Genomic DNA, 14157 nt, shown 5'->3' with positions numbered 1-14157 from the left:
ACTTTGCTGTCTGCCACCCTCTTCCAGCCTTCCTTCATTGGTGAGTTGTGTTGTTTAAAATGCAGTAAAAGCTCATCATGTTTTCATGTTTCTAATCCTGTAGACTCACCCACTTTTAACTGTTACATTTAGACTGTGTATGGATATTTGCTAACATGCTTGCTTTCACACAGTCTCTTTGTCACTCTCTCATCCACAGTACACGTGTGTGTGTGTGTGTGCGCACAATGGATTAAGGGGTGGTGGTTGATAACTTTTTTTGATTGAATAATGTATTAGTCAGGAGTGTAAACGAGGTAAAGTCAGTCATTAAGGCTAAAAGGATAACACAAGAGAAATAGTTGTTGTAGTTGAGAAATAGACAAATGTCTGTCTATCTTATCTAATTCATTATGGGGGTTGGTTGGGCACCTGTTCAGCAGGAAGTGAATCTGGGAAGGTTTACATGTTCCTCTGCATGCATTAGCCCTCCCAGAGAAACTTGTCTCTTTTTTTTCTGTTGGCCGACTACTTTATAGGCTTTAAAAAAAAGAAGAAAAAAAAAAAAAACTACAAAAAACTAAAAACTAAACAAAAAAACAAAGAAAAATAGAATATATGTCTGTCTATCTATCGTATGTATTTTTACCAGTTTCTACTGACTGAACATAGCTGCAGGCTCTTCTTTTGTCTGTCCTCTGTGCTACTCAGCGGTAGGTTTCATCTTTCACCAGTCAGTTGGCCTCGCGTCCGGCGGGCTAGCTTGAGCCGCCCTTCACCGTTGTGATCACTGGCCTTAGCGACTTGCGGGGCCAGGCTCTAGGTAGCGTTTTGCGCCTGAGCGTTTAGCGCAGTGGTGTAAAGTAACTAATTACATTTACTCAAGTACTGTACTTAAGTACAATTTTTAGGTACTTTTACTTTACTGGATTATTTCCAATTGTCTATACTTTTACTTCTACCCCACTACATCTCAAAGGCAAATATTGTACTTTTACTCCACTGCACTTATTTGAAAACTTTAGTTACTTTGCAGATATGTGAGCTTGTAGATCTGTTAATTTCAAACATTTTAGTACTTTTACTTTTGGTACTTTAAGTACATTTTTATACCAATACTTTTGTACTTTTACTCAAGCACATTTTTTATTCGGGAATTTTACTTGTAACAGAGTACTTCTACATTGCAGTATTGATACTTTTGAAACATTTGAGTACTTTTTCCACCACTGGCTTTAGCGGCGTCTGTCTGTCTGTCTGTCTGTCTGTCTGTCTATGGGGCGTCTGGGTGAGGTAGAGGTAAAACACTCTCCCACCACCACAGCTGGGTTCAACACCCAGCAGCAAAAGCGGTGCCTCCAGCTTGGCCTGACGCTCCATCAAACACAATTGGCCGTGTTTACGGGTGGGAACTTAAGCTGTCGATGGATCAGGTGACCGTCCTTTTTGCTGCACCGCAGAAACTACTGGCAAGTGTGTATGGGAGGATGCACACAGTAGTTTATACCCCCCCAGCTGTGGAGGTGGTGGTGCCAGCAACAGGGACCGAAGGACACTTGGGGACAAATTGGGAATTGGCAACGACTAAATCGGGTTCTCCTCTCATGGGTTGTCACCTTGACGTGGTGGAGGAGCTTGTGTTATCCCAGTGACCCAGAGAGCTAAGCTCCTGGCAGGTCCAACCATGCCGAACAGCTCGAAGGGTAGGGATCAGACTAAGGACAACCCCTAGTTAAAATATGTTACAGAGATCGCCACAAGAAACCAAAGTCACTCCAGCAGACGTCCAAGGATTCACCAGCCACAACAACACCTGTGGCAAGGTAGGAAGCCCCTTTGGGCATGAAATGGATCTTCTGGAGCCAAAAGAATCCATCAGAGATGGAGCCTGGTATGTAAGAACCAGAGCCATTTATTAGAGCGTTAAGTCACCTCTGTTCACTTCATCTGGCCAGGTCTTCTACATACAGTAGCCTTCTATTGGCGAATAGTGACAAAGCCCTGAACAGGAGGTTTAGGGAATGCACTGGAGTCTATGAGCGTTTGTCACTATTTCCAGTTACATGAACCACGTGACCGGCACTGTGACTGGCGTAACTCTGTAATAAATGGCTCTGGTAACAACTATTATATACACTATGTGACTCATTTTTTTTAAAGCTAACATTTGTAACTGACATTTGAGATGGGGGGTCCACGGCCAAATACATAATTTTGGGGGTCCTTGACATGAAAAAGTTTGAGAACCACTGATATTATAGCAACATAAGTTAAAAAAGAAAGAAAAAAACTGTCATTTAGAAGACATTTGTAGAATCCCCAGAAGCAAAGATTTGGGTTAACATTAATCACCTTATAAAAATATATTTATATTCAAATGCAAATTTTCACAAATTGTTTTCCTCTTCAAAATAGCAGATCTACAAGCTCATAGTGCGTTACTCGGTGCCGCGCTATGAGCTTGTAGATCTGCTGTTTTTGAATAGCCCAAAGAAATCTAAAATGACAGATGCGTTCCCGGATTGAATGGGTTAAACCAGTTTTTCTCAAACATTTTCATGACAAGGATCCCCATATTAATTTCTATTTGTCCGCCGACCCCATCTGAAAACATTTTGTGCCTGGGGTTCCCAAGACAAGATTTGTGTATTTAAAATCTACAAGCTCACAACCATACGTCATGCGACGCATTGTGAGCTTGTAGATCGGCTATTTTCAACCTCATCATGGTGGCTGCACCATGATTGGAACGTTTAGATTTCAGGAACATCTTATAGCAGTTCTTTCATTCTGTTGACTTAATTTAACATTATAGTCACAACGTAGTCTAGCATATCTAGAGACGCTGTAGTTTATAGCCTGCTGTGTGTAATAATGCTGCTTCCATGTGCTTTTGACAGCTGTCTTGGAGGAGCTGGTGAATACTGGACGTCTTACTCCAAAACACAGCTGCTGAACAGATATCTGAGTACTCTTTCTTCAATGATGTACTATGTTCTCAATATTAAGGTTATGGACATTGGACATTCTTTTTAATACACATGACAATCCACAATAAAATCATCAGTGTTAATTAGGCCTAAAAAAGAACAAATGTGCAAGCTCAACACATGTATGACAATGTGTTGTGATCTTGTAGACGTACATTTCACTTGTCGTCCTATGACAATGTTTATAGGGCTTAACCACTTGAATTCCATCATGCCTATTCTGGGGGGAACATTCGCCAAATATAGCAGATCTACAAGCTCAACGTGCGGCATGGCAATGCGTTGTGAGCTTGTAGATGGATAATTTCGCTATTCATCATATGACAAAGTTTGTAGGGCTTGAGAGGTTAACACTGAGGATTTTACTGTGTAACTGCCCACTTTACCAAGACATCAGAGACACATACTTCCCACAGATTACATACACCTTAAGTGAGTTTGAAAACATGACCAATGTAAAAAAAACTCCCATACCTACTGGGAGAAATACTGTACAACAATGTGTGAACACAGCAGCAAGATTTGGGAACTGTTGTGATAAGAGAAGGTTAGCAAATGGAATACAACCACCTGAAGGACTACTAACCATTCCTGAAAGACTACTAACCATTCCTGCACTATCTGTACCGAGTGGGCCTCTTGACATAGACCTTCTGCACATATAAACATATAAACGGAGCTACTACCTCTAAACACTTTTGATATCTGAGGCTGTTTTCTCTCTCCTCTCTCTCCAATTTTGCAGAGCTGTCTGTCAGTGGAGGATGGTGTGACGCTGATCAACCAGGCCATGAGGAACGTCCGTGTGCTGTCTTCTGCCAGGGTGCTGGCAGACACGGTGGTCGTCAGCGAGAAATCCATCAACAACTGCCTCTCTATTTGATGACGCCATACAGCTTAAAGCTCAAATGGTACAGCTACTGTATATATCTTTACGAAGATCTACATTACAGGTGGCATTTAACCACTTAAACGCTATATACTTTGTTGACCGGGGTCCCCCAGACGTCTATACTTGGTCCCCTCCTTTTCTTCCTCTACACCAAATCTCTTGCCAATCTACAAGCTCACAACGCCTCACGTTGTGATCTTGTAGATTGGCTGTTTTTGGCGAATGTTTGCACATTTTTGCCGAATGTTAGCCTCTTATAAAATGCCCAGAATAGGGATGCTAGGGTTCACATTTAAGGGATTCAGCAGTGCAACTGTAGAATACACCTCAATTGCTAGATCTGCTACATTACAAGTAACTAAAGGAGTACTAGACAACATTCAGCCACTAGATGTCACACTTGTACAAAAGCTCTGTTACATGCTATCTGTTATTTCCCCATCACTTAAATAAGGCAGCATTAGTTGATATGCTTTTGCAGTTAATTGCGTGTATGTGCGCTGTTGATCCTATTGGCCAGTGGGACTTTTTTTTTCTCGCATTCCTGACCCAATAATTTGATGACTGGTGGAAAGATGCTAATGTATCCGGTGGGAGACTCAAAGAGTCTCCTTTGAGTCTCCGGCTCAAAGGAGAGACCGCCAGTCATAAAATGCTTGGCTGAGGAATGCGACAAAAACGAAAAAAGCTCCATGAATTCAATGCTTCATGGGGTGTGTAATTGATAGAAAATAAGTCCTTTTTTGGGTGAACTACTCCTTTAACTCATAACAATTTGGACACGGTCGGACACTCTGCACTGTGAGCATATTCTGTTGTTTCATTTCCACATTCACTCCAGTGTCAACAAAGGGCTGCAACTGTCCATTATTTACTTAAAGATTACTTTTTAAAATTCATCACAGTAGTTTAACCCATAAGGCCTGAGGTTCCGATTCTACAAAATGTCTTCTAAATCCTAACAGTTTTTTGAAAAAACCCATGTTGCTATATCAGTGGTTCTCAAAGTTTTTAATGTCAAGGACCCCAAAATGTACATGTATTCGTCCGCGGACCCCCATCTCCCCCCAAAAAATAGCAGATCTACAAGCTCCTAGCGCGGAACTCGGTGCCACGCTATGAGCTTGTATATCTGCTATTTTTGAATAGCCAAAGTGTAAAAGAATGCTTTTTAGCTCAAATCTAAAAATGACACGCCTGATGTCCACTAAAGTCTTGGTTCTGGCTCGCAAGGAATGTGGTGTTGGCTGGTTCCTAAACTAGACTTTAAAGTGCCATCCCGGGTAAAAAGGCAGGTTATTGCCCTGTCAACAGACACTGACATCTGTAGGAACCTCCAGACTGACACGTCGGTCTGGAAAGACTATGTGTGGTTCCAGGCCCCTACAGCCACCAAGGGCTTCTGATGGGGAATACAGTGCTTGATCTTGGGATGATCATTATCATTTTCTTTTCAATATTTTTTCTCTCCAAATGTGAATCATACATTTTTCAGTCAAATTTTCAATTCTCAATAATTAGTTTCAAATTGAAATGTCACAAATCAGTCAATCTGTAATACATTCTTTATGTATAGTACTGTATATAGTTTAAAAACGATATATTGTTTCTCTCTTTCATTAAATATAAAACAAAATTGGTGTCGTCGATCTGCTATTTTCTGGGGTGGGGTTTAAGTGGTAAGGATTGTATTGTAGATCAGTCATATTCAGTTACCTAACCTTTTCATATTGGAATTTACAACTCCAATATAAACTCCCTGTTTGGTCTCTCAACTATCTAAAAGGTAGTCTACTTTTTAATAGCTTTACATCTTTTGCTAAATGCATTCATGGTGATGTCAAATGTTAAGCAACAAAATTCATCATTGTTGCATGGGCCTACATCACACTTGTGAGTCACACCTGTAACATACTATTTCTGTATTGTAGTTGTAATACTTTTTACTTTAGTAAAAGATCTGAGTACTTGATATCCACATTTCCATCCATATATTTTAACAGTATTATGCTACATGTATTTTAGTGACAGTGGTTGATGTTCTAAAAGAATCTTCTGGCCCTCAAGCAGTCAGAAATCCTCTGCTCTTCATAGACTGGATGCATGAAGACACCTGGTGGTTGTTTCTAGTTACTGCATTATGTCACAAAAGGAAGATTGATTCCTGACTGGCTATGATGAGAACACTTTACTGACTTAGCAGTAACACCTGTCATAAACATGACTGTAATGTTTCCATTCTCATACACCAAGCATACAACGACGTGCGTTCAATGGGCTTTATTATCGAGCTTGCTCATACAGAGTGCTGATAATGAATGACTGAATGAATGAATTGCTTCCTGCTTATATCAGTGTCCAACAGGTGGCGTAGTGGCACAAGTCATCAACATTTGCTGAACATCATAATGACCTATGACCTCAATTTGTCGTAACAAAGGCTGCGTCCGAATTCAGCCCCTATGCCAAAGTCCACTATGTGGGGGTTCCGCCATTTTGTATTAGTGTCCGAATGTATAGTGAGCCAAGAAGTAAGGCTACTTCTTGGCCTCAATTACAAAACCCATCTAACCCATGCCCATTTTGCTAGGATTGGATGGCTTAGGGTTGAGGACAGAGTACAGCAACTTGCTATGGGCCTGGTCTTCAAGATACACCACAACATTGGGTATGGAAGCGAATACGTGCCATAATTAAAGTGAAATTGCAAATTGGAAAATGCAATTGAAATAAGAGAAATGCTTTTTACTCTTCAGGAAATTAACGCATTTGGTGAGACAAAAATAAATGTAAAATGCAATAGCATTTGCATTTAATCTACAGGTGTGCTCATTCTATGACTGAATTAAAATGATAAATAAAAGATCATTTGATTTTTAATTTTCCAAAAATGCCCCGCTAAATAGTGGACAATATTAAAAGGAAAATGCAATGTTGAAAATGAAAATGCAATATGAGAAATGCGTTTTAATCTTCAGATAATGAACGCATTTTGTGAGACAAAAATAAATGTAAAATGCAATAGCATTTGAATTTAATCTACAGGTGTGCTCATTCTATGACTGAAATAAAACGATAAATAAAAGATCATTTGATTTTTAATTTTCAAAAAATGGCCTGCTAAATAATGGACAATATTAAAATGAAAAGGTTATTTAGAAAATGTATATTAAATAAGGCTATTGCTTTTTCATCTTAAGCTAATAAATGCATTTTTTGAGACACAAATGAATGTATAATTCAATAGCATTTACATTTCATCTCCAGGTGTGCTCATTCTATGACCGAATGAAAAAGCAAATGCAAATGACATTGCTTTTTCATTTTCGAATCCTACCCTGTGCAGTGGCTGACAGAATTCAAATGCCTCCTTGTCTATTGATGGCGCGGGTAAGTGACGTCATTGTACGAATCCTTCAAGATATTCTCCTCCAACCGTGACATACACAACCCGGTACGCTAGGTGGCAGTATTCCCCTGCAGGTAGTCTGCTATCTTCAGCTTCACCCTGCCTTCCAGCAGAGCACAGCAGCAGAGCGGCCCAGGGCTCCAGCCTCCAGGCATGAAGTCAAGTCTACTTCGGGAGCTATGAACCAGCGAGGAGACTCGATGAATGTATCAAAAAAGAAATGTTTAATGGTATGCACCGTATGCACGCACAATTTCTAACTACGCCAGCCTAAAACTGGTTGCAATCCGCTTTGGAGCAGCAGCAAGAACAACTGTTTACCTCCGTACCTTAGGCCTAAGGTAAAGAACATTTTAGCTAACGTTAGCTTTTAGCATAGACGCTGCGCTAACGCTACGACACAACAACATTGTTATTAGCATAGTATAGAGTATTTTTTTGCAACAAACTAATATGTTTTGATTGTGATGTATGTGCTATGGTTCACCCTGTCTTGTATTATGTAACGTTATGGAAAGTATATATGATTATTTGGTGCCAGACACCCAGTGGTGGAAAAAACATTTTTTACTCAAGTAAAAATATCAAAACGGCAATGCAGAAATAAGTACAAGTCCGGAATTCAAACTTTACTTGAGTAAAAGTACCAAAGTATTGGCATTAACATGTACTTAATTTCAAAAGTGTTCGAATGGTTTGAAAATAGCAGATCTACAAGCTCACAGTGCATTGTAGATAGGCCATTTTCATATGGCCGAAATGTATATAGGGCTGAAGTGGTTAATGTATGTTATGTAATAATAATCCAAATCTACAAAGTATCTAGTAACTAAAGTTTTCAAATAATTGAATTGGAGTAAAAGTGCAATATTTGCCTCTGATGTGTAGTGGAGTAGAAGTACAAGTATTGGAAATACTCCAGTGAAGTAAAAAATACCTCAAAATTGTAGTAGTACAGTACAGTAAAGTACAGTACTTGAGTAAATGTACTTAGTTACTTAACACCACTGTAGACACCCCCATAAGAGTGGCATATGCCAGAGGTCTTCAACGTTTTTTAGGTCAAGAACCCCTTAGCTGAGGAAGAGATGAAGCAGGGACCCCCACTACATATTGTATAAATGTGTTGCAAATTAAACTTTTTCATAGATTTCATCGATGGTTTCATAGACTTGTTTGACAGCACTATCATCAGTGTTCATGTTTTTTTGTTTACACATGATCTATTCATATTTTGGATTCATGTAATATGCAATATTCCTCTGCTATACCACCACTAACACACGTCAAAAGACCCAATCACTCGTTCCTGTAGGTTCACATTATAACATTCAAAGTATTAGACCCTTCCTCAGCACAGCTCCTTATCCAGGCATCAGTCATATCAAAACCTGACTATTGTAACTCTCTCCTTACAGGCCTGCCGGCATGTGCACTTAACCCTCTCCAAATGATCCAGAATGCAGCAGCACGCTTGGTCTTCAACCAGCCAAAATGTTCACATGTCACCCCCCTTCTCCTCTCCCTCCATTGGCTCCCAGTTACTGCCCGCACAGAGTACAAAACACTGACGTTGGTCTACAAAGCAACCAAAGGTATGGCACCCCCGTATCTTCAAAGCCTGATCCAACCCAACAAGCCCTCCCGCTCTCTCAGATCAGTTAACACAGGGAATCTGTCAGAACCTTCGCTAAAACATCCGGGCCAACGCTCCACACGTCCCAGACTCTTCTCCCTTCTGGCTCCCAAACCATTGAATGAACTCCCCATTGCAATTAGAACTGCAGACTCACTCCGTAATCTGAAGACTCGCCTCTTCAGATTCCACCTCAGCCGGTAGCACTTGCCCTAGCTAGCCTTGATGACCTTGAAAGATTATGCAAAGGCTAAAATGTAACTTGGAAATAAGATCTCAAGCTTTGTGTTATTTTGACAGATATATAAAAATGATGAGGATGTTAATCAATGTCATAGCTTTTTAATGCATTAGCTATATTTTATACTTATTTTCCTAACAGAACTGTGATGCTGGGGAAGGAACATCATCGGAACTGCACAGAACCAGGAAATACACCAGGCAGCTCAGAGGGAACATCTTCGGTAGCCCAGCCTTCAACTTCAGGGTCCGCCCACGCTGTCATACAGAAGAAGGATGCTGGAGAACTCGCAAAGCCTGCACACCTCCAGCGAGCACGCCTCAAGGAACCCTGAGGGTCCCTGAACCCCACTTTGAGAACCACTGCATTACAACGTCATCCAGGCTATACCTGGATTGTTATAGCCTAGTAACAGGCTCTGTGCTAACTTAAGTCTGATTGACTCGACAGCATATTTAAACGGTTAACAATATTGACACCTGTATGTGTGTTAACTGTTCAAATCTGTTGCCGAGCCAATCGAATGATGCTATGGAAAAATGCCACGTTCTGATATGAGATTATATAGTGTAGGAGGAAATGCTATATCTTGTGTAATTCAACACACAATATGGAAGTGTATGCCCAATGACATGAAACATTTGCATCATTAGGTGTACATTCCGTACAGATTTAGGTCCCAAAATCTGAGGTTTCCCTTAACCACAATGTCATCTGGAAGAAAGCTTTTACACAACTATATGTGGACTGTCAATACTAATGGTGAAAAAAATGCATTTGTGTGTTGAAATGTTGCCATGTTAAGCACTATACATTATGACTTCATGAGACCCAGGTGTGATGGCAGTAGTGATATGACATATCAAGGCTAGATAGTGAAGATGAGGACCACGACAGCACTGTGGAAGAGACCTACCAAATCACAGGTTCTTTACAAAGCTACATTGAGAATGCTGAGAAGAATATCAATCATCGTTATTTGTGTAGACTGGGGGCCCATTAAAAACACTACATGTTAACAAATTTGGCATTTCTTAAATAAGTTCAAACAGTTCAATTCATAATTACCGTTGCTCAGTGATCACAATTAAGAATAAGCTCACAATTTGTGCAATGTCCTGGTACATGTTGCAATGCAAACCTTTGTGAATATGCATGTTATTCTGTGATGCTTTTGGGGGCTTTAGGGAAAGGTCTAGTTTTTCAAAAGATAAACTTTACTTTAGCTTCATGTATGCACTTAGTGTTGCCAATTGCCACGCTATGTCATTGCCTATGAAGAATAGTGTTTAGTACTGTCATTTAATTTCTTAGACTGGACGGGATTAAAGTTAAATCTGAAATTTCATGATTTGTTCAAAGCACTGTAAAATATCATTCCAAGTTTCTTAAAAATTGTTACCAAGACTTTCTTAAATGAGGGGTGTGTAAAAAATTGTGCTGGCTGCATTTTTTATTATGTCACTTTTATCAATGCACCTCTTGATCCTGCACTCATGTCAGTGTTTTAACCACAAGTACCTGGTGTCTGTATTTTGGGGAAAACATTCAGCCCAAAAAGCCAATCTACATCATCACTGATGAGTAAATTAATGCATTTTCTTGTTTGTTGACTTATCTATTGTTAGATTGATGGTAAGCCCTTTAACCACTAAAACACTCATTTAGTACCATTGGTTGGCTCTGTATGTGTACTTTTTATTTTACCTCTACACCAAAAGTTTTTGCCAAAAATAGCCGTTCTACTAGCTCACAACGCCTCGCAGTGCGAGGCGTTGTGAGCTTGTAGATCAGCTATTTTTGGCAAATATTCCCCTCAGAATAGAGGTTCTATGGTTCAAGTGGTTAATGTAAAAATAAGTTATAATCAAAAATATTTGGTGTGGCCCCCCCCCCCCCCCCCGTATTAACTGAGGACCCCCTGTTGAAGACCCCTGCTCTACATCATACAATGGTATGTATAAGCTCACAGGTTTTAAATGCAGCAAAATGATTGTTTCAGTACAATCAGTTATGCTTTTATCATAGCCACAGTGTTTCATATTACATATTTATGTTAACTAGATCTCTATTCTGAATAGGGGGTGCTCCTTCCATTCCGACATCTCACCACTCCGACTAGTGGCTTCCGCGTGCGGTTAAGGTTAGGGTTAGGGTTAGGTATAGGGTTAGTCAACGTCGGAAAGGCGACATGTCGGAAAGGAGAAATGCACCCTCTGAATAGGGCTTTTGAGTAAACAGAAAACTGCATTTACAGTTAAGGATACCAATTTCATCCAATCAGAAGTTAACTCATACAGGAAAAACAAATTAAATTATATGAAATTGGCAACCCACCTGAAAACGTAATGTCTGTTTATTAAAGCGCTGTAAAGATGGGGAGACCACTAGCAGTGATTACCATCTGAATATATATATACAAAATAAACAACTTAGTTCTAACCAAAAAATATCATTTGCACTTTATTTAAGTGGTTAACTGCTGCACTGTAGCATTGTAGATGTCAAGTGCATCCAATAAGTCAACATTGGGGTTGGGTAATCTGGCAATGTCCTCTGCAGTAAGTGGTCGCTGCAGCTGCACTTCTGGGACTCGCAGTACTTCTCCAGAACCTCCACGGTCATCGTGGCCATATGGTCCAGTCCAATCAATTCCATAATCTGCCTCCACCTTGTAAGACAATTAGAATGCAAAGTTTATTCAACTGTTGTCGTTTCAGCAGACTGGATACTTAAGTAGCTCTAGTATTCAGACTGCAAAACTAAAAGGCCTGTGGGAACTTTTAACTGTTTCAGAATGTTTAGTTAGCGTATTCAAAGACAACATGGTTGGTTGCCAATATGCCCTTTAGCTGCAATTGAAAATAGTGGTTCCTAAAACAATGTAACAACCAACTGTTGTCATACCTGATCCGAGTCTTCAAGGTTTCTGAATCGTGTCCAAAGTCTGTATGGAGACTGGCTACCTTCTGTTCTCAAGCTGTGATGGTTCCAGGCCTCCATAAAGAAGTCCAGTTGTCTCTGCAGTTGAGGCAGAAAAGTCCAATGGAGTGCAAAAAGATGTGCCTCGTCATCAGGATTCAACATCCCCTCTCTCTCAAGGTTACGGAAGAGAAGATGGAACACATCAAGGACTTGCATGTACACATCCCTCCATAGGCGCTCTATCCTACAATTTTGATAAAAAAGAAAAGATAAGTGAATAATATTGAGTGACAGGACAAAAAAGTAAGCACTTTGGTCTGATTCCTTGCCAGTAATGAACGGTAGTCTGAGGTGGTTGGCTGATGTTTAAAATGGTAGGCCTTTAGAATGTTCTGAGTGGAATTTAATGTTCAATTATTGCTATCTGAGGGAATGAGCACTTGTGGCTTCAGAACGTGTCTGGCTGGTCTACCCTAGGAGTCCTTACTTAAAATGTAAAACTACTATGATGTCTGTTATCAAGTTGATCAAAGCTACATTTTAAAAGTTTGAATGGTATGTCTCGCTTAAACAGTGTAGAAGGATTGTACCCAAAAGTTGTTTCCAAGGAACCACATCAATTTAATTGGAGAACAATAAGCTTTGTCTCATGTGCTCTAAATGAAAATAGAAGCTAGCATAGTTTTCTTAACCACATAAACCTCTATACTTAATAGGGTAATACTTAGTTGACCGGGGTCGGCTATGTGTACTTTTTCCGGTCTTTTTTCTGTCAACTAAATATCTTTTAGCCGAAAACAAATCAATACAACATTACAAGCTCACAACGCATCTACAATTTTCAGAGAATGTTCCTCCCAGAATAGCGATGCTAGTGTTCAAGTTGTTAAAACACAGTAGCCTACTATGAAAAGCATACCGTTGGTTATGGACACTCCTTCCTGTGATGTGCGAGTTCCGGTTCGGACCCCGGTTTTCCACCATGAAATGGGCGACGTCAACGTTCTCACCACCCTTTTCCGAGCGTACACGAGACGGCAAACCAAATGTGTTGACTGCACCAAGGAAACTCTGCAGTACCGTAGCGGCTCGGTTGTTCGTAGCAGCAGACAGAAAAACAATCAAACGACTGAAGCCGTCTATTCCAGCATGAACCACAAATCTCCAGCTATTAATAAGAAGGAGAAAAGGACATACAGTACACCACAGATTAGAACTACATTGGACTGACTATTTTCTAATCACAATTACTAGGATATACCAATCCAGTTTATCATTCACAAAGCTTTAAAACAATCTGACTCTCTTTAGGGGGATGACATCCCACGCTAAAATGTAAAAGACATTACAACTTTGATAAGTATTCATACTAATAGAAAACTGGGTGTTTAACATATACTGTAGTGTACTGTACTGTAGAAAGAAAGGGAGGTTACAGTATGCCAACTTTGAAAGAATACTCAGATAATGTAATACATGTATTGAGGCATGTAAGAATAATCGAAGAAAATACCGGATTAAAGAGCTGAAGAAACCAGCTACTGAATAAACACTACATCAATATTTACTATAACAAAATCCAACCCTAAATAATCGAAATATTACTTCATATACTGCATTATTTGTATACACACACACACACACACACACACACACACACACACACACACACTCAATTCAATTCAATTCAATTCAACACACACACACACACACACACACACACACACACACACTTACTTTGCACTCGCAGGCCTCTAGCACGCAAGAATGCTCCCATCATTCTGTATCCGGTGTTAGGGTGAGCTATATGGATGTCAGCTATAACTTCATCTAGCTCGACGTCACTCATTTCAGAGTATGTGTCAGATACTCTGTAACAAAAGAAAAATACAACTTTCTGAAAATATCCCCAGCAGCAGACGTATCAATACATACATGCATTAATAATACATACATGTAGTGTTTGTTTGTAACAGGTGGTACGCAAGACGTTGAATGATTTTCAATCATGTTTTTCAAACAAAGTTGACTGACTCTTGACTGAGACAAAGCGGATAATCCAAGCTGTCCATACAGGTGCAATAT

The 14157-nt window shown here is 39.9% G+C and overlaps 2 long non-coding RNA genes across 3 annotated transcripts; one reads left to right on the top strand and one right to left on the bottom strand.

Moving 5' to 3' along the window:
* The first annotated feature begins 7378 nt into the window (after nucleotides 1-7378).
* LOC311055904 lies at nucleotides 7379-10590 on the top strand. 2 transcript variants are annotated; one of them, XR_014601828.1, is made up of 3 exons: nucleotides 7379-7500; nucleotides 8689-8865; nucleotides 9289-10590. It is a non-coding gene; the product is annotated as an uncharacterized lncRNA (long non-coding RNA). The 2 variants fall into 2 exon arrangements; XR_014601829.1 differs by having other exon boundaries at nucleotides 7386-7611.
* A 1610-nt stretch (nucleotides 10591-12200) lies between these two features.
* On the bottom strand, nucleotides 12201-13939 carry LOC311056429. Its single transcript, XR_014601877.1, has 3 exons — nucleotides 13810-13939; nucleotides 12992-13240; nucleotides 12201-12316 (listed from the first exon to the last, which is right to left on the bottom strand). It is a non-coding gene; the product is annotated as an uncharacterized lncRNA (long non-coding RNA).
* Nucleotides 13940-14157: the final 218 nt, after the last annotated feature.

This window comes from Gymnoscopelus microlampas (genome assembly GCF_963454915.1).
Source record: "Gymnoscopelus microlampas genome assembly, chromosome: 11".
NCBI classification, from domain to species: Eukaryota; Metazoa; Chordata; class Actinopteri; order Myctophiformes; family Myctophidae; genus Gymnoscopelus; species Gymnoscopelus microlampas.
This window is presented reverse-complemented; position numbering and strand designations above follow the sequence as displayed.